At 45.2% G+C, this 21458-nt stretch overlaps 1 protein-coding gene across 3 annotated transcripts in view; it reads right to left on the bottom strand.

Annotated features, from left to right (window-relative positions):
* The window catches only part of CLIP2 (CAP-Gly domain containing linker protein 2), a 124718-nt gene that overhangs the window by 101784 nt on the left and 1476 nt on the right, over positions 1-21458 (bottom strand). The window lies entirely within an intron of this gene.

Raw genomic sequence — 21458 nt, forward strand, 5'->3', positions numbered from 1 at the left:
CCCAGCAGGGAGCGGCACAGGGCTGAAGCCGGGAGCCCCAGCACCCTCCACCCCCCTCACTGAAGCTGGGAGCCGCACTGGGAACCCCCCCCCCCCCCGCACACAGCCCCTAGCTACCCCCTCCCTACACCCCAAACTACCACCCCTGCCTGCACACAGCCCCTGACTACCTCCTCCCCGCACTCAAGTGGTTTTCAGACTTTTTGAACTGAGTCCCCCACTTTGCGTTATATTTTTGGTTGTAATCCCACACAGCCCAGACAGGCTGGGTGGCCTCCTGAATGAGTCGGGGGGAGGTGGCACTCCCTCCCTGGACCCTGCTGTGTGGAGCTGGCTTGAGCCCTGCCAGCCCTTGCCCCCCCAAAAACATAGAAGTAAAACTATGCCTATGCCCAAGGGTCCCCCGTCCCCCCGCGCAGAGCCCTGCACTCCCTCACCCCCTCCCCACTACCGGGCCCTGGCCTTTTTATAGCATGTTGAGGGGGACCTCAGTAAGAAAAAGGTTGAGAAGCCCTGATCTAGTCTGATCTCCTGCATATCACAGGCCATTAAATTTCACCCCAATGCCCCTACATTGAACCCAATGACTTGTTAAACTAAAGCATTTCAGTCCTCGGGAGCCAAAACTGCTGCGTGCCACAAGCAGAGCACAGGATAGATGAGGTGCCACTCATGCTGAGGACAGGGAAGTGATCAGGTGAGGTATGCCCAGATGATCCCAGGAGGTGGTCCATGCCCCATGCTGCAGAGGTAGGTGAAGAAAACCCCAGTTTGACTGGGGGAAGCGGGGGAATTCCTCCCCGACCCCAATGACCAGTTTAACCCTAAGCATATGAGTGAGTGACACCGGCCAGGCACCTAAGAAAGGGGGTTCTCGGTAGCACCTCAGAGCACCAATCCACTCCATGCAGTGTCCCATCTCCAGCACACACCCTGTGTGACCTCAGACAAGCCAATCTCTCTGTGCCTCCGTTCTGCATATGTAAAATGGGGATGATAAAACTTCCTTTGTCTGCCTCACTTATTTAGCCTGTAAGTTCTTCAAGCCAGCGACTGACTCTCACCCTGCAGATATACTGCACCTGCCACAGCAGGGCCCTGGATGCTGTTCTAACATACTAGGGCGTTGGTCCAAATATCCCAAACCAGGTTTCGAAAGAGCTCACTAAAATTACCCATATCTTATCCGAATCCTAAACATTCAAAATTAATCTGCCGAGAGCAATCCTGCTCCACAATGGAAGTTTTGCTGGGGACCTCATCAGAAACAGGATAGAACCCTGGCCGCTGGCATGAACATTTCTTCTCACTTAGTCCTAAGCAAAACGCATTCCTGCCGAGCTCCAGAAGCACCATACTAAAAGGATACCAGCACTGTCAGGACGTGGAGAGAAGCACAATGTAAAGAGGCAGCTAGAGCTCACGGATTCATCACAAGACTGGGAACAATGATCTTCTGAGGTCTAGCCTTGGCTCTTGACACTGAATCACTGTAAGGCACTGATCTGGTGTCACCCCTCCACCCCAAAATCTGCGAACACAAGCTGGGTGAACAAGAGGGAGAACTCAGGCAACACTCCGGAGGCCGCAGCAAGTGGACATAGAGAAGAAGGGCACATGGGAGGGGAAAACACAAAAACAAGGAGAATTCCAAGTCCTGAGTGCTTATAAATACACAGGATGCTCAGAGTAAGTTTCAGCAAGGAAGATGTCCACATGGCATCAGCTTAGGGAACCAAGAGAGATGGGAATTCATAGTGGTGGGGGGAAAAAACACCAGAGGTGAAATTTTGGTCCCATTAAAGTCAACAGCAAAGCTCTCATTGACTTCAGTGTGGTAGGGGCTTTGGAGACCTGCACACCCTCATCAGGCTCCCAAGCTTTCTTGGGTGAAATCCTCTCCCCATTGCAGTCCATGGGAGCTCGGAGTGCTCCTCATATGGGAAAAGACTATCAGGCCCAAGAGGACTGGGGGCGCCCAAAATCTGAAGTCACTTCTGAAAAACGTTGACTTGCACCCAGACTGTGATAATGAACGAGATCGCAGCAAGAGCCACAAATCTCGGATCGGCTCATCCACAGAATGAGGGAAAGTGACAAACTTCTCCACCCGCCTCCCGCTGCAGCTCGGGGATAGGTGAGCAGTGTGAGCAGGCGGCCAGGATTCCGGATGGGCCTGTCCCTGCACTGAAACCTGGGCCATTGCATCTTCACTGCTGTTTTTAGCCACACGAGCTAGGTTAAAGCCAGAGCGGATAGGCCCACCTGAGCTGCGATCCCACCGCCGACTGCAGTGTGGACGTACCCAGAGAGAGGCTGATGGACACCGTCTTTCAGCATTTTAAACAACAAAGAACAAGTGTTGCTGCTGCTAAGAATTAGACTGGTGGCTTTTTGAAACTGGACCACCTGATTTTTAACCCTGCTTAGTGAAAAGGAGAGAGATCCTGAGAAGGGGAAAGAACCTTGCGCTTACGAGTTCAGAGCAGATCCCAAACGTAAGCCCAGCTTTGGGCATTTGCCATCCATGCAATCCAGACTTGAAATGGCTCTGCAGTGGGGACTGTGGGTGTCTGGATCGCAGGGAAAAGAAAGAGGAGGAGAGAGAATTTAGAGATGGGAGAGTCCTATTAGGCCATCTAGTTCATCCTCCAAAGGCACTGCAGGATTGTTCTCACGGTATTTTTCCTCCTATTATTTTATCCAATCTAGTTTCAAGCGGAGCTTCCAGCACTTCTCTTGGGAGACCAGACCGCATTCTAGTAGTTCTCACTGTCATATTCAGCCTAAATGCTGCTTTTATTAATGATGTGCTGTTACTCCTAGTTATACCCATGCTCTCCCGCACCTCACTCCACCCACGTCACCCTGGTCTTATTTTTCATCTACATGACTTGATGTTGCATTTGGGAGGGATTTGGGAGGCCTTTATGTTATGAATTGTAGCAGAAATGCTGTTTAAATCCCTCCTCATGACCCAGGTTCACAGGGTGGGTAGGTGAAAAGGGGGAGGGGAAGGGAGAGATTTAACAATAATTCATGACAGAAGAAAGAAGCCGCACAGTTTATCAGCCTCATAGCAGAGGAAACCTCATAATCCAGGGTTTTGCAGTTACAGCCAAGCTAATTATAGGAAGTTGATCATTTATTCAATGAGTTCAGCCTGCTCTTCTGTTTTGCAGATTCTCTGTGAACAGACTTGGATGCATTCGTTCATTATTTGGAATGGTGAGAATATCGTGCAAGCATATTGCAGCCGATGGGTTTTTCCATTAACTATCTGCGTCAACTAAATCTTTAACTATTCAGTGTTCCTGGGGTGCAATTGACCACATAAGTCACATGATATTGTTTCTACTCCCTGCTGGGATTGACCGTTTTTAAAAAACAAAACAAAAACCGGAGAAGGGAAACCAAAGGGTTTCAAGATGATCGCTCAAGCACTTCTGGCAGAAACCTCTGTGCAAACGCATTTTGGGAGAGTTTTACTTTCAAAACACTCAATCAATGCTCGCAAGCAAATGAATACCAAGGAATTTCCTGGTTTTCATTCTCACCAACCATGTTAGCTCGGACACAGCTTCCACACTTAGCATGAGCCATCGGAACGGGCAGAAGGGCGGCGAGGATGAGCGCAAGAGCTGGAAGTGTTACACACTCAATACGGCATGGCCCAGATTTTTTGGCAAGTGCTCAGTCCCCACAATGGGGGCCAGATTCTCAACGGAGCACCTCTCCCATTAAAATACCAAAATAAGTCCACCTCATTTTCAAAAGACATCAGCATGATCAGCTCTTAAGAATCTGGCCAGGAGGGTCACGATGGGAGTTTGCTGGGTGCCGAGCGCTTTTGAAAATCCGGTCTTTATGGAAGCGCCTACGTGGGAATGGAGCTCTTTTGAAAATCTGGCTTTAATTATGGGCACTGAGCCCTTGAAGATCTGCCGCTCATGTAAACAGATTGGAAATGCCTCACGTATTCCTTTTCCCCTTCCCACACGCGATCGCATTTGCTCTGGTTACAGCGCTTAGCCTTTCAACGCAACCCCATGAAAATGAAGGAGGCTGGCATTCTCCTGGTGCATCTTAAAACCCCCACCTCCCTTTGGGGAGACGTTGGGCCTGCCAGCTTGGATTCTTTTGCTTTCATTTTTCCTCTTCCGAGATGATGCAGACTACAGGGATTTTTCTAAATCTTAACTAAATTCTTCCCCGGTCCTTTCTGACTAAAATCAATGGCTCTGTGTGTTCCCACAGCCAAGAAAAAACATCCCCGGAATGCGCGATATGAAAGTCCTTTTCTGACAGCAGAAATTTTATATTCTCTCTTTACAGCCAGAGAGAAGAAGATGAATCTGCGTTAGCGCGGCACACTCACAGGCATAGAAAAAAGGGAAACAGCCGCCAGCTAAATGCACAGACAGCCTCAGAGAACAGCTTTCTATAAAAGCCATGCACCCGAGTACATAACCCCGGACAGAATTGCTTCAGAAGAATCCTAGTTAGTCATCAGAGCAGGCTGAGTAAAGGAGGATGCAATGATGGATTTGCTATTACTTTGCACCCCGTTACAGGAAGCATTTGTTTAATAGTGGCGAGCAAGCGAGAGAGGGAAAGCAGGAGTGACAGAGCAAATAAAAGAGCCTAGATGCAGAAGCCTTTGTCAGCTTTGTTGGCAGAGTTCTGCTGCAGGATCCCCTGCTGGTGAGCCACTCTGCTCTCCTCAATAAGCATGAAGCCCTGCCCCCCATATCCAACGCAGCCCCAGCTTGGCTTCCCATTGAAGGTAAGCATGAGGTGCAAAATTCAGATCCTCAATTCAACCTCTCCTCCCACCCCCCTTTTCAAATCAATGGGATATTCCAATCCCAAGTTTTGGTTCAGCTCATCAGTGTGAGACAGGGTCAGCCACAGAATACAGATCTCGGTTTGCAAGCAGCTATCGCAGATGCATGTGGGATTTGGAAACAAAATCCCCTCCGAAGCACTGGCGATACGTTCCATAAAATGTAAAAGCAAAATTTCTAAGTGTGGACGCCTACCATTTAGATTCCTAAATCCACCTTTAAGCAACTAAACAAAAGTAGCCTGATTTTTTTCCTCTCATGGCTATGCATGCCCACGTTTGCAGGATCAGGGCCCAAAAGCAAAAATATGTAAAGAAAAAATAGCCCAAGTCCGATCCCTGCCATGCGGACTATGAATACAAAGTGCTGTTTGAGAAGTGGGAGAAAACAGACATTATAAAATACTGACTCATGGGGGTAACCACAACTTCAAACGGGACTGCTGGTATAAGTAACAGTTTGCAGGATCAGATCCTGGCTCTCATTTTAAGCGCTTCCCAGCTAGAACAACCTTTAGAAACCCAACAGCTCGTGCTGTTGAAATAAGTGCAATACACCAGCTTTCCACACACAAGTACAATGTACGGGGAATGCCAGAAACCAGAATGTGACCCTCTAAGGGGAAAGGCAGGGGAGTAAACAGACTCTCATTCATTTTTAGGGCTCTCGTGACCATGCAGTGACACAGCTGAATTATGCTAAAAGGCTCTGGCACTTTTAACAGTAAAGAGGCAGCTTGTGAAGCAAAACACACACACACACACACACACACGCACACTCTCTCTCTCTCCTCTGCTCACAGCTGCTTTGCTACTGAAATAACCTTGACTCCGCACACTAATGGCAAATTCATTTTGTGCTTGTGAGATACATTCCCCCATCTACTATGGCTAAAAGATAAATAAAATTCTAAATCCTGGCAGATCATCTGGGCAAACAAACACGTTGCAGGATGTTCCCCAATGTAAAATCCCCTTATGTATGTTTTTAAAATGAAAGCTGAGATTCTCACTTAATAAAACGCCAGCTCCTGGAGTCATGTTAAGTAGAACACCAAATATTGCTAGACCTGAGATGAAATGAAGAGTTATCAACACCAGAAACAACATGTAACTGTTGAAAGTGGGGGCCGGGGGGCACAATTTAAAGGTTTTGTGGGATGCAGCAAGGTTCAGGGCAAATTGGGTTACCATACGTCCATATTTTCCCAGACATGTCCGGCTTTTTGGTTCTTAAATTGCCATCCAGGAGGAATTTTTAAATATCTAAAAACGTCCGGGATTTTGCCATTATTATTTTTCCCCAAAGAAGAGTTGATCATTCAAGAAAGAGAGTGAATGTTGATCATTCGAGAAAGAAAGTAAATGTTGATCACTTGAGAGAGTGCCCGCTTTTTCACCCTAGCTCCCAGCGCTTGCACCATTTCATGTGGCTGGGAGGGAGGGGGAAGAGGGGGAACGCAGCGCGCTCAGGGGAGGAGGCGGGCCCAAGGCAGGGATTTGGGGAAGGGGTCCAATGGGGCAGGGAGGGGGCAGTGTTGGGGCGGGGACTTTGGGGAAGGGGTTGGAATGGGGGCAGGGAAGGGGTGGAGTTAGGATGGGGCCAGAGTGGGGCGAACAAATACCCCCCCGCCCTCCTGTGGAGTGTCCTCTTTTTTGAATGTTCAAATATGGTAACCCTAAGGGCAAAGCATATAAATCCTGGCAGAAATCGGGGGTGGAGGGGTGGGGCGGGGGGAAGACATGACCTCTCCCCATGCGTCAGCTCTGATCAACACCATCTCTGATTTTTGCCCTTTGCACTTGGTTCAGCTTGGCCTTTACAAACAGTCAGTCTGTTTCACTTTCTGGCTCTCAGGCACTAGCCCAATCCCGTTGCATGTAGGTTTGCAGCACTACAGAGGAAAAGTTAAGTAAAAATCCTTTCCCATGTAATTTTTTGAAGTGACGCAAAAAAAAAAAATTAAGTTTTGTTTTGCTAAACCATTGCAGATGGAAGGGGACTGAATTGAGAGGTGTGATTGGGTGGGGTGGCCCCAGTGGTAGGAGGACTCGCTCACTATGCCCCTTGTGTCTCCAGTCCATGGGTTAGTGGTAGTACAGGACTGATTTAATATCAAGTCATTTATTGAAGATCCCATTCCTTAAAATATGAACATAAGACCCAGAAGAGCAACAAGGTGGACAAAAATGTCACAGCAGCTGCAGACAAAGTCCATGGGCTTTCGATTAGCTTGAAGAGGAGGAATAAAGGAAAAGTTTACAACTAAAATATTGCCTCTGTATTGAAGAGGATTATGGGGGATGAAAGAGTCACATGAACGAACCTGTTTCGTTACTTGGTGGTGTGCTCTCCTCTGCAGCTAGGTGTACCTGGCATTAACAACACGGCAAACTACCTTGCTTCCCGATGGATGTGCTAATGTGTTCTGGGGATAGACCCTACCAAGAGAAGCAAGATTCTTTGTGCACGTGTGGGTCGTACTCTCTTAGCCATGGGAGGGGGGGGGGGGAACACAAAGCAAACATCTGAACTGAAGCACTTATTCCCAAAAGGATGGAACTAAGCCATTTTCAGATGTTAAGTTCCAGTGTGGCATCCAATACTGCAAGGACTATTGGGAGGAGGGAATAACTTAGGAGCCTAAGTCTCAGTGCAAATTAATGGGACTTAGGATCCTAAATTACATGCTTTTGAAAAGTCTCCCCTTATGTTGACAGAGGGACTGGCTCCTTGCTCCCAGTCATCTTTGCCATTTCTGAAAGCTTCCCCCACTTGGTTGGAAGTAAGCTGAATTTGGTACTCTTCCAGGCATGCTACAAAAGCCCCCTGTTTGATATAGTTTTTGGAGAGGGCTACGGGGAAACTTCCTATAATGAAGAAGGGATGAAAAGGTCTCTCTGTAGATGGCTGGTTGGCTGAGTTCCTGCTGGAATGAGAACTTAATGCTGCTGGGACTTTGTGGTGTTAATGCTGATAGGGCACCTGAAGACTTGGGTAGGTTTCCTTCTTATTTTAAATCTATCTGAATAATCCCTGTGGATCGAATGCGTTTGGGATTACTCAAAAGGATGGAAAATACGGATGTAAATATCTTGGACTGCCCAGATGTAGGAGAGCTCAACACGCAGATGCCCTAACCTCGACCAGCTCTCACGGCTAGGGAAAGCCAGAGATTTATGAGGCTCTCGGTCACACCACTTATTAAATGTGTTCTGCAGAATTAATGACTTACATGAGCGATGTTATTTATTGCTAATTCTGCTATTACTGTCTCATGTAGCACTGATAGGACTTGACTGTTTGTTTGTTTTTTTTTTAAAGAATGTATCAGTGACTAGCTAAGTAATTTTTATTCTACCGTTCCCTTTAAACCAAAATCTTATTGGGGTGGGAAGGGGCATCTCAATTTTTTTAAACATGTGACTTAAGTTGGTTGAAAGGTTTTAAACAATTTTTGGGTGAAAAATTACATTTATCTTTATAAATAGACATTTTTTCATAGAATCACAGAAATGTAGGGCTGGAAGGGACCTCAAGAAGTCAGCTAGTCCAGCCCCCTGCACTAAGGCAGGACCAAGTACACCTGAGATCTCTGACAGGTGTTTGTCCAACCTGCTCTTAAAAACCTCCAGTGATGGCAATTCCACAACCTCCTTAGGTAACCAGGAAAAGGGGTGAGGAAAAAGGAGGGCGGGGGGAAGGAAACCAACATTTAAAAAAAAAAATCACATATATGAAAATGTCAATGACAAAAATTCAAATTGAAAAAAATGGTTCCTTTTAACAACCACGTAGAATGAAAATTACTCCAATATTTTTTGAAATTTTGAAGTTTTTTTACTAATTTTTCTGCTCTTATTTGACCAGCTCTACTTTTCGCTAATAAAGCAACTAAACAAGTTACTGGTATATCATTCATTTTATAAAAAGTTAAGTCATATCCTACACTGTCTTTAAACCTACTGCAAATCTCCCACTGATATTCTTTACACGACTCCCAGAAGTGTGCCGGATGCTTCAGAGAAATGCAAAGACCTGGGGTAAAATCTTTTAGAACTGACTCCCCTAAGAACTAAGGACCTTTAGAAACCTCACCACTTTCCTCTCCGAGTGTAAGGTGCATTTCTTTAACATTGCCTTTTTTAACGTAAACACTCAGCAAAATTTACATTATAAACAGAAGACATCCCTCTGCACATTCTTCTCCCCCGGGGAGAAGAGAGAGAACAAACATGTGACAGATGTCAGCCATGTTCCTTAATGCACTACTGGAAGGGGCTTGGATACTAGGGTGATGAGCATGGTATATGTATATAGAATAGAACAGGATATCCTGACTCTATTAAATCAATGGCAAAATCCCATGAACTTCCAAAGGGAGCATGAATGAAATCCTTGCCCTGCCCCAAAGTCTTATTTGCTGATGCAACACAATGAATGAGAGTCACTGAAAACGTGGTGTGAAGCAGCACAGGCCTTATAATAAGAACATGGGACTCCCAGTTTTGGTGCACAAACACATCCTGCTGCTCACCCAATAACAGAGTATAGGGCAACAGAGGGAAAAATTCTGCCCTCAGATCGTCACAGCACAAAGTTTAACAAAACAAAACAAAACAAAAAACCCACTCTCCCTACAGCAGGGAATTGCCTTTGTTACCACAGGAATCCTGCAAAGTTCAGAATATCCGAACTCGCCATACGTACCAAAGAGCAGAATTTGCCTTGGGAGTGAAGTAATTCTGAAGGCAAGGCACAAACCGTCCAGGCCTTCGTGAGGGACAGGAAATGAAGCCAGTCAAAATAAAGAGGATGATTTGATAAAGCCAAATTGCGGCTTTGCTGATATCAGAGGAAAAAGCAGATGCTGAAAACAGAGAGCAGCTTTATCTTGCTGCAGATTTAATTCCATAAATTGTTCCATCTGATCCTACGTGGTCATGCATTCACCTTTTTGCTTCTCTAATAAAGTTACTGACCGCTTGTCAGAGATAAAATAACAATTTCTAAAGCACCAGTTAGATTAGGATTAAATCCTCAAATTTAATCAGTGCACGACAGAACGGGGGAAGAAAAGATATTCCTTCTTAATTAAGAAGACCAGAATCACTCACCAAGAAAATATTTTCTGTGATAAATAAAATGGAGACAGGATCCTTTCCCAATAGCTTAGCTGAGCGAAAAGAGCGGCTCTGTGCTATAATCAAGTTTTTAAGGGAAGGGCACCCTGGAGTGTTCACTGGACTACACAGTACTCGTTTGGCAAACACAAGCTTCTCTCTTTCCCTGCTGAGGAGTCAAAAGTTTCTTGAGATGGTCATAATGATTTGTTGCCCTCACACTGCTCTCGCCACATCTATGGAAGATGCTCATCTCTTAAAATGTCTGTCTTTAATCTCTTCTTTATCCAGGTTTTCTGATATTTAGTGCATAGTGCAATAGGAAATCCTAGATGTATCCAGGGGCGGCTCTATGTATTTTGCCGCCCCAAGCACGGCAGTCAGGCGGCTTTCGGCGGCGCACCTGCGGGAGGTTCGTTGGTAATGCGGATTCGGCGGCATGCCTGCAGGAGGTCCGCCGGTCCCATGGCTTCGGCATACCCGCCGCTGAATTGCCGCCAAAACCGCGGGACTGGCGGACCTCCCACAGGCATGCCACCGAAGGCTCCCTGAATGCCGCCCCCACAGCGACCGGCAGGCCGCCCCCCGCAGCTTGCCGCCCCAGGCACACGCTTGGTGCGCTGGTGCCTGGAGCCGCCCCTGGATGTATCTTGGGGGGGGGGTTGCATTTTTTGCTTAGTTCTTCTATGCATTTATACTGCACTAATCACTGTGCTGTCTAGGCGTCCAATAAGCCACAGAGACAAAAGAAAACACTATCAAAGGGAAAAAAATGAGAGACTATTACTTAATACTGGGTACTAAAAATACCCACAACACAGAAACGAAACCAAAGTAGAAAAAACACAGGCTAAGGAGACTCAGACTCCTCATCATAAACTAACTGGGGAATAAGTATGAGCCTGGGCCTGCAGTTCACAGATTCCAAATCTCGGTTGCAGTCAATGGGGATGCGTACTCCCCATGCTGGCAACACGCTTATTGAAAACTGAAGGATCAGCCCCTTAGATAGCAGTAATGTAAACAACACAAATGACTCTGTGCTAGTTAGGGTGACCAGATGTCCCGATTTTATAGGGACAGTCCCAATATTTGGGACTTTTTTTTAATATGGGCTCCTATTACCCCCCACCCCCGTCCCGATTTTTCACATTTGCTATCTGGTCACCCTAGTGGTAGTGGAAGTCCAAACCATCCCCCATCCATGGGAAAAATCCAAGGGAAGGGCCTGGAAACTGCATGACCTCCAACTCCTTGACATCCTCCCATGGATGGAGTGGGGTTCTCGTCTCTGGAGTGGGGCTGGGATTTGGCACCAACTGGTTTAATCAGTGCACAACCCCTTAGGCTTGATCCAGGGACTACTGAAATCAATGGAAAGATTTCCATAGACTTCAATGGTCAAGCCCAAGTTTTTCATAAAACAAGGGGTGGGATGGAGTGGGGGGGATTGTTTCTTTACAAATTTTGATGGAAAATACTTACCATTTATCACCCAACCTTATTTAGAAAGAGTCTGGTAGGAGACAGAACAGTGGGCAGAGTCCCAGGGAGGCAGTTAAGAGATATGATAAATACAGTCCATCATACAGGTCTGCAACTTACCATTCATGGCATACCCTTTTAGATCTGACTCTTTCTGTAATTAAATACATGCCGTAACATACACAAGGTGTACCACATGGCGGAGTAAATCTTCCAGTAGAAACCCTCACACTGGGAATTTCCTGCCTTTTGACTGTTTCATTTAACACGGCATCAAAGTTTGCGCTGACACTTACTCAGTTATTCGTCACACCTTGGGCTTGATTTGTCCATGGTTGGTAGTCTAACCTCTGCCCTGGGTTTTGATTATGAAATGAAAACAAGACTAAGGTCTTTTTTCCACCCACGCACCCAACCCAGTCCCACTTTGCAGAGTGGAATGGAAAGGCGGGTGCCACGTAAGTGATGAAAACATGACAGCAACGGGGATGATGAAGGGAATTGCAGTTTCGCTCGACTTTGAACATTTAAAACAAACGTCGGCTCTCTGAGAGCATTTCCTTTCTTGAATTCATTTTCATCTTTTCCCTGGCAGTAGGAGAACTCCTTTGAAGTCAATAGAGCTGTAACAGTTTACACCACAGAGAATTTGGCCAATAGAGAATAAAGAATTCAGAAAGTTTAGGGGGAGGCAGCAAAGATTCACCTTAAAACAGCAGGCTACATTCTGACCCACTTTACACCCCCCAGGTGGGTGCAAGCCAAGGAAGTATTTAGCCCGGTGGGTTTATATTAAAGGTCAGATTGAAAGTCTTACTGCTGAAAGGTTTGATGCATCCAACTTCAAGATGGAGATTGGCCAGCAAAGCTCAAACGGGTTCTTGTTTCTAAGAGCAGTTTAAGGAATTAAGTTGGATGTGTATAGAGAGAAAGGGGAGCAAGTGTAACTGGCCTCACTTGCTCTCCCTTGCATACCTCTGGTAAATTCACCCTTGTGTGGGTTGAATCCTGGGAGTGGTTCCATTGAAGTCAAAGGGATTACTGACATAAGTAAGACGAGCCAATCTCGTCCCTATGTTTCCATATAGCAGAACAGTTTGGGATGGCAGCATTTCGAACTCTCCTCACCACAAAGGAGCATCAGACTTTCTCCATTTCCTGGGGCTCCCAAAGGATCAAGTTTTCACTTGACAAATTGCCAGGCCACTGGGTAGAAACCAGGTGCCTTTACTGTGCTCAGAATCCCTCACTGCACTGAATTCCAGTGCTTTTGAAAGCACTTGAACCAATTACTGATGTATTTTTAACCTCCTACGCCTTGTCTCTACAGGGAAAGGCCATTGCATTATAATGGACACAATGTGATCTAAGCATGATAGACAAGGACCATCCTGGTTAGCGCTAGAGTGAATCTTCACACCAGACCACCGTGTATGCTGTAAGTGCCACATTTGTTACAGAAATCCCATTAGACAAACTGTGACCAGCTGAGACATAATTCTGAGCATGTCTGTCTTATATACGCAATTATATATATACATACACACACACACACACACACACACACACACACAAAGTGTCCCAGTTTTTCACATTTGCTATCTGGTCACCCAACACTGAATGCTAAATCAGATCAGTTAACACACGGGCATTCTCCCATGTAGTCAAGCCCTTCAAGTGCCCTTAACCCAAGCAATGTAAGGAAACAACTAATTTGACTCACTGCCTGACCCTCCCAAAAGCAAAAAGCTGACCCAATGCAGGGTGGAACCCAGAGCTCTAGAGAGAGGAAACAGTAGAGCAGGGGGTCCCAAACTGTGGGCTGCAGCTTTAAGATGTGCCAAGGCACAGTCCCCAGTGGTCCACCGGTGTAACTGCCTTCTCCTGTCAAGTCAAACTGTTGGGTTTCAAAGATCTTGAAGCATTTCTTTGAGTGCCTGTTGCTAGGGATTTCTCTCGTTACAATGAAAAGAAAGCCTGGACATTATTTACAGTGTTATAGTTCATATGGTCTAATCCTTAAAATAAATAATTTTCCTCAAGAAGAGTTAACAGTGAGCCGCAGTGCCTATTGCAGCTGCACAGGTGGGCCATAGGGGAAAAAAGTTTGGGACCCCCTGCCCTAGAGCATGGGTCTTGTGGCTGAATCGTATATTGGCAGCGAGGACTACTGGGTTCTACTTTCACTTGGGCCAGTAATTTCAGCTTTCTGTGCCGGATGAAGAGTGAAAATAAGAGTACCAGTCTCACGGGGGGAAATGACATGAGGCTTAGTTCATGGATGTCTGTTATGTGGTTTGAGATCGCCAGATTGAAGGTGCTATGGAAGAGTGAAGTCTCTATTCTTACTGAGCCCTAAGCCACTGAGGAGGCCCCGTCACTGCTCTTGTTCCATTGCAGTCATTCTGCTGTCTGTCTGTCACTATTCTTGGGGCAGCTCGGCAGTGACTGAAACCAGTTCCCAGAACCCCTCCTCCTCTTTGCTGATTCACCAGTGCACATTAAGTTTCCCACACAAAAAGCTGACCCACCCACCATGGTTCATGCTTCTCCGACTGCTGCTGTCTCTGGAGTCTCTGTGATTTCTCCAGACCACAGTTAACATGGACACATTTATGTAATTCCCACCACTCATAATGGTGGAGACAGGAAGGCCAGGAACTTAAACAATGTTTTTTGCCCAGTGTGTATTAGTCACATATAGTTTCCTACTTAAGCCTACGGAGCACCGGAACAAAAGGCCTCTTTGGAAGAAAAGTTCCGGATGACTCAGGGGCTTGGAGCTAGAAGAAGAGCATTCCCCCTAAAAGTCACCAGTTCAAATCCTGCCCAAGTCAGCAGATGGCACGTTTCAATTACTGCTACCAAGTGACTTATTACAACTAACATGTGCTAAAAATCAACTCATCATTGTTACACTGCCCTCCCTCCTGCCGGCTTCTTTATTCCACCCACCTCTTACCGTTTGACTTTTAGATTGTAAGCTCTTTGGGGCACGGGCTGACTTTGCTCTGCATTTGTACAGTGCTTGCCATAAAGAAGCCTCAAGCAGACTCGGGCCTCTAGGTGCTAATGCAACAGAGCCACAACAATCTCATCTGATGGGTGCGCACAGGCTTATGCAATATAAGGCAGAGGTCACGGGCTAGTTCCTAGCAGATGGGCATCCACAGCGCAGAAATCACTATTCTGCACAGCAGTCGGATAGGCAAGGAAAGTGAACTACTCCCTCCCTCTGCTCTCTCCGCATCAGGGCTGAGGCACAGCTGGTTGGGGGGGCGGGGCGGGGGGAGGCTTGCACATCCTGGGATGGGGCTATCAATCCGGCATCTTTCACCAGCACAGGATTCTTTTGCAAGAGCAGCTTTGCTGCACAGCCTGTTTTTAATCACACTTCTAATCTTACAGTTTCTACAAGCCACAGGGCTATTGGAAAGCACCCATATATTGGTTCTTAACATTTTGTGGAGCTAGGCAGACAGTGAGCAGATCCTGCTAGGAGGAGTATGGTGGAAGTAAAATTTCACATTATTAAATGTAAAGGGAGTCAGGAACGTGTCAAAGTGACCGGAGAATCCAGATAGAATCGGAGTGTTAAAGGACTGTGCTTCATTTAGATCATTAGGGTGTCATCTCTTGATAGCTGTACCCCTGGCAGTTGCTTTACTGCATACAGCAGGTTTATTATGCAGGAAAATGTCATTTACCAAAACATACAGTCTTTCTGCACTACAAGTCCCATTGTTCCATCCTGTACTCTAGGCAAGACCATAACCATGTTTTGGAACCAAGGCAAAGACTTGGCCGTGTCCAGATGTGCCAGTATAGCCTGGTTACAAAATACAGCTACGGTTGTTGGACTAGGGGCCCCGGACACAATTGTATTGTAGAGTAAACAAACAGTTATATGCAATGAAAAACTCAGAGCATTAAACTGGCTATGTGACTTCTTTTAGCCAAGGCAAGCCATAAACTTCGGGCACCCTAAGGGAGATTAGATCCTAAATATTCCATAAATGTGAACTATCCTATCACCCATGACTGCCCTTTAGAATTTGGTGCCCCAAAAGGACATTTTTCAAGTGCCCCAACACCTCCTGTGCTTTATAGCCAATGAACTCACATATTAAGTTTCATTTTCATAGGGGAAAGATGTGCTTGCTGATGCTTCAAAGGTCTCAAGACTAAAAATCTCAACAAGGATTCATCTAACCTTCTGATCTCAAGCACCATTTACTGGGATGCATTTACAGAGGGCTTCCCGTATAGAACAGACTTGAGCAAGTTCAAAAAGCTTTTGCGCAGATCCCAACGAAAGCTGGAAAAAAATTCCATGCCATTCTGTGCTGTCCTACTGAACTTAAGCATAGACTTTCCCCAGGCTGAGCAGTTTGTTCAGTACAGGATTGGCCAAGAAGATAGCTGATTAATGGGCAGTCCTATGGAGAGGCCGTTCTGATCACATAGGATAGTGCTATTCATCTATATTCATTCTAGTTCCAATAGTTGAATGACTTTGCCACTTTAACCAGCTGATATATTAACTGGTGCATCTCAGGTATTTGTATGACCTGTAAGATTTCCATGCCCTGTTCCAAATATGGAACCACCTGCTTTTCTTGTCTAGATACCGAGATTCTCGGTGCCAAAGATCAGTATTTTTCCTCAAATAAATAAAAAACAAACGCAAAGAAACTACCCAAGTATAGCTGTTTTAACTCACAATCCTCCTCGTTCATCCACTCTTAAGTGGTTGTATTTGGATTCATCCCAGAATCATTTGCACTGGGTCCCCATGATACTTCAAACCACAGGACAAGTCCTGCAGCACTTCAAAAAAGCATCATTAGATTTGGTGCCACACTTAGTGCGAGACTCTGGCCACTAAGGAGCAGATAGCAGGGAATAAAGGCCAGAAATTTTCCTTGTGACACACAGGTTGAGACACCATTATATTTATGCCATGTTATCCCTCAGTAAAGGGACTGCTGTGTTGGTCACTAACTAAAATATCCTAGTTCTAGTCAAGGATGTCCTTATTTTACCCATGTGGAAACTGAGGCCAAGGAGGTTAAGTGACTTGTTCAAGATCACACAGTGCCTGACACTACCCACCAAGCGAGAGCAGTAACTTTGTTAGCTATAAACTAAACAGAAGCTATAGAACGAAGCTAAGTGGACGCTCTATAGAACTACTATAATAGAGCTAAACAGAAGCTATCGAACTAAGAAGCAGACTATAGTCTTGGGGCAGCCTGTGTGGAGAGATGTGACTACATGCATTAAACCAGTGTTTTACAGACACAAAATGCTCGATATTCAAAATGAAGCTAAAGAAAAATCCGTTAAGTACATTTTCCATGACGTAATTGCCTCGTAAGCTGTTCCAATAGAGGCCTCCTTTTCTGGGGTACTTACACATTCAGAAGCACTTCAACATCCAGGAGACACGCTAACAAGTCCTGAATGGAAATGGGAGAGCTCCCAAGTGATGGGAAAGTCTGGGTTGTTTCTACAGGCAGCTGCTTTTCACGCCTGCCAGGCTCAAAGAATTATTGAAAACTTTCCAGCACTAATTGGCGAACACAAAAGTCTTCAGAGCCTGATGCAATAAACCAGGGGGTCAGCAGAAAAAGTGGATCTCCCAGAAAAAGGCGTTGTCAGTCATTGCACCGAAACTTGGTGCAACGTTTTGGCCACTTGGTTTTACAGGGGCTGTGTTGGGAGGGAAATTACAGTTGCACATCAGCCAGGCACGGGTAGGAAGTGGTAGGAAGGGGCTGATGAGATAAAAAGAATTTAAAACAGACAAAAAAAAATCAAAGGGAAACCCCAAGTAACATGTACGTAGCTTCTTACTGTATTCTAAGTATGATACAAATGTTTAACGAGGGCTTCCCTGCAACACTGTGAAATGTTAATACAATAAATAAGTTAATTATTACTGAAATGCCCTTTGAGAGTCAACGGAAGTTAGGTGCCCTGATGCTTTTGAAAAAAAAAATCTTACTCTGTATGAGTAATGGATAAATAAGTCCATTTTACAGATGGGAAAACTGAGGTACACAGGTTAAGTGACTCATTCTAGGCCACTGCGAGAATCAGTGTCAGAGTTCAGATAGTTCTCCCAAAATTAAGTAACCAATTTAAGCTGTGTCAATGTCTCAGATCTCTTTTGTGCCTTAATATGGGTCATTCGTTCCTGGGAGGCAGCCTGGGTCCAGTGGATAGGGCACTTGAGTGGCACTCAGGAGAGCTGAGTTTTATTCCTGGCTCTGCTACATAACTTTGAGCAAGTCACTTCACGTCATGCCTCTTTTATGATATTTATTTATTATTGTACAGCAGCTAACTGCACAAAAGACTTAATTACTACTGTAATAGAAATAATAAAACATCCACAGAGCAGCACTCTGAGTTGTGAGCCCAGACAGTCCCCACCCACCCAAACTGATATAGTATTTGAAATCATCAAGCTGGAGTCAACAATGTTAAGCCACAGGAGTGCAATTTGACAATCCTTGGTTACATTTATTTAAATGTGTTCCTTTCACTTCTGCTGTAATTGCGCCAACTCTGGCTATTTGCTGGATCAGATTTTGTTTTTCGGTTTAGAAAGTAGCTAATAAAAATATTGTTCCTTCAGGACTTGTTCCAAGGCAAAAGGGCTGATGCAAAAAATGTTGTAATTTTTATTGGCTTTTTAACAAAAACAAACAACTTTTTTTAAAGACGAAACGAGAGAGGAGTGCTGATATAAGGTGTGACTCACGAGTCATGTGGAATGAAGTCATCGCTCCACTGAGGGAAGCACTGTGCTAGAACATGAAAACCAGAAGCTGAAACTGACTATAAACCAAGTGAAATTGACCTGTGTAGTTTTATCATCCCAGCAAAATGTAAAGAAACGGCATAAGCCCCCCCCCCATCTAAGGAGCAGGTGTAATTGTGTTAAAAGTGTGTGTGCGCACTGTTGAAAGAGACTCTGTACATGACAGGATTCTGTGTTTGTTTCTTAACAATCTACCTACCACCCACAATCAGTTTACAAATAAAAAGATGTGTTTTTTCCCCCACTGCTAGCTCTGGAGAATCAACCAATGATCTGAGAGCTGAAATGGGTTTTTTTTACAGCTCACGCATCACTGTCAGCAATAAAGATTCTGCAACAGAAATGCATGTTAGGAGAGAAAGGATGATTCTGTGGCTAAGGCACTAATATAGGACTCAGGAGGGCTGGGTTCAATTCCTGGATCTGCTGCAGACTTCTTGTGCAAATCACCTAACTTCTGTTTCACCCACCCTTTGCCTGTCTTGGCTAATTGGACCATAGAGATCTCTGGGATAGTGTGTCTCACTATTAATTTATGCAGTGATCAGCACAACGTGGCCCTGGTCTCCAATTGTTGTTGGGGAACTACAGTAATAAAGCAGGTTTCAGAGTAGTAGCTGTGTTAGTCTGTATCAGCAAAAAGAAGGAGGAGTACTTGTGACACCTTTGAGACTAACAAATTTGTTTGGGCATAAGCTTTCGTGGGCTAAAACCCACTTCATCGGTTGCATGCAGTGGAAAATACAGTAGGAAGATATCTCTCTGTATAGATATCTTCCTACTGTATTTTCCACTGCATGCATCCGATGAAGTGGGTTTTAGCCCACGAAAGCTTATGCCCAAATAAATTTGTAAGTAATAAAGCAGTTAACAATCCTGGAGATGAGGAGGGAGCTAGAATAGAATCCAGACCACTCTCTCTGAGCTATGTTGGCTCTGCAGGGCTAAGAGGAGTAAACGGTAATAAAAATTATGTGTGTCACTAGTTAGCAGAGACAGCTCTGAACACAAACAGGGAGCAGATGTGCTGGTGAAGAAAAAACTAGGTTTTTACATCATAGGCCCACACTAACAGTGACCCACGATGGTTTCTATTTAAAAGTGGGCTTGAGTCTTTGTTTATAAGGCCTCAAAGAGGTTTTTTCCCATGCTTGGTTTTTTTATCTTAGAAATACTAGAAATGTCAACTCTGGTCTTCTCTCGTTTTGCTGGAAGAACTACTACTTGTCTCAGACCATGTGTATTGTGAGTTCTCACACCTCAACTGAAACATAGAGGAGCTGAAAGCTTCCAAGACATCTTTTCTTCAAAACCTTAGTTAATGAATGAAGCTACACTGGCATTAACACACAAAGCTTTGTCTGACTCAATTCCCTTCCTCTCCCAACAGCTCAGCTTTCACTCTCTCGACTCATGCAATGTCATCATTTCACTGTCTAAGCAGGGACCATCTCTTCTGAGTTTGTGTAGTACTACCTGGTACAATGGGGCCCCAATCCTGGCTGGTGTCAACCATAGAGTCCTCTAGGACAAAGAAGACCTGAATTTCTAATGTAAAAAACAAGTGCAGGGGCCAGGGGGAGAAATAAAAACCACAGATTCACAAGCCATCTTTTAAAAAACTCATAAAGCAGTAAAAAATAAAAATTCTCTCTCCCTACCAGTAACCACCACTGACTTCAACAGGAGCTCTGGGTGGGCAGCACCTTTGAAACAAATCAGGTCATAGAGGGTTTACATAAATACTTTTTATCTGACCATTGGGAAGGAGGCCAAACCAAGTTCTAACAACTAGGTGAACAAGAACAAGCTACGTTCTAGCCTAGCTCTCTCTGCCTGGGCTAACACATTGCTTTAATATAGAAGTAGTCCATTGAGGACCACTGCCAGGTGGCGTAGGTGGTTCTCAACCATGGATACATGTATCCCTGGGGTATGCAGAGGCCTTCCAGGGGGTACATCAACTCATCTAGATATTTGCCTAGTTTTACAACAGGCTACAGGAAAAGCACTAGCGAAGTCAGTAGAGACTAAAATCCCATACAATGACTTGTTTATACTGCTCTATAGACACTGAAATGTAAGCACAATATTTATATTCCAATTGATTTATTTGATAATTATATCATAAAAAAATAAGAAAAGAAGCCATTTTTCAGTAGTAGTGCGCTGTGACACTTTTGTATTTTTATGTCTGATTTTGTAAGCAAGTCGTTTTTAAGTGAGGTGAAACTTGGGGGTACGCAAGATAAATCAGGCTCCTGAAAGGGGTACAGTAGTCTGGAAAGTTTGAGAGCCACTGGGTTAGAACAGCCCCCCAGCCCGGAGACGGCACAGAGCCAAGCAGAATATAAGGACACACAATTGAATCTTGGCCTCAGCAGATAATCCAGGCCATGATTTTTATCACAACAGTGTCCCTTTGAATATACAGGTTTACACTAGTTGCGAAACATCAGCCCTCAGCCTTCCAAGATCACAGCTCTACCCCTCACACAGCTCGTCATTGGCATTTTTATAATGGCTCTTGCTAACAATTTAACCTGTGGCTTGCCTCCGCGCTGCCCATTTGAAGTCCTGCACCCTTAGTAGTTTCTGCCAGGCCCAGTGACATTGGTTGGGGAGAGCACGGCTGTCTGACTGCAGACCTGCTCCTTGCTGGACCTGGCTAATAGAAATGGATTGCATTCAAGCAGCTTAACAGCAGGCAGCAATTGTTTTAAACTGCCAAATAATAGACCCAAGTTTAAGACCAGGCCAGGCAGCTCCTCCCCAGCAATGACAGGGCCGGGCTGAAGCGTGCTGATTAGAAGGGGCTCTTCATGACCGCAGCTGGATAGAGGAATGTCGCCTAGCAGCAAAGAGAGCAAAAGCTAGGGCAGACACCGCAAATCTAAAACCCCTTAAAATGCAAGTCACCCCCGAGAAAACCTTCCTTTCCAACAATGCAGGCTGGGCTGATGAAACTTGACACTCATCCCAGCAGGAATAATTTCTGAGCTGGGGTTCACAGGCCTACTAGACTGACAATCAGCAGAACAGTAAACAGCGCTTAGCACTGACATAGTGCTTTGTCTTCAAGCTGTTTCCAAACACATCTCCGACCAGCCTAGATACCTAAAGATAACGGGCGCCTCTACCTTTCGCTTACTCACGTTTATGGGGCCTGTC

The sequence above is a fragment of the Chrysemys picta genome, chromosome 19, assembly GCF_011386835.1.
Source record: "Chrysemys picta bellii isolate R12L10 chromosome 19, ASM1138683v2, whole genome shotgun sequence".
Taxonomy (NCBI): domain Eukaryota; kingdom Metazoa; phylum Chordata; order Testudines; family Emydidae; genus Chrysemys; species Chrysemys picta.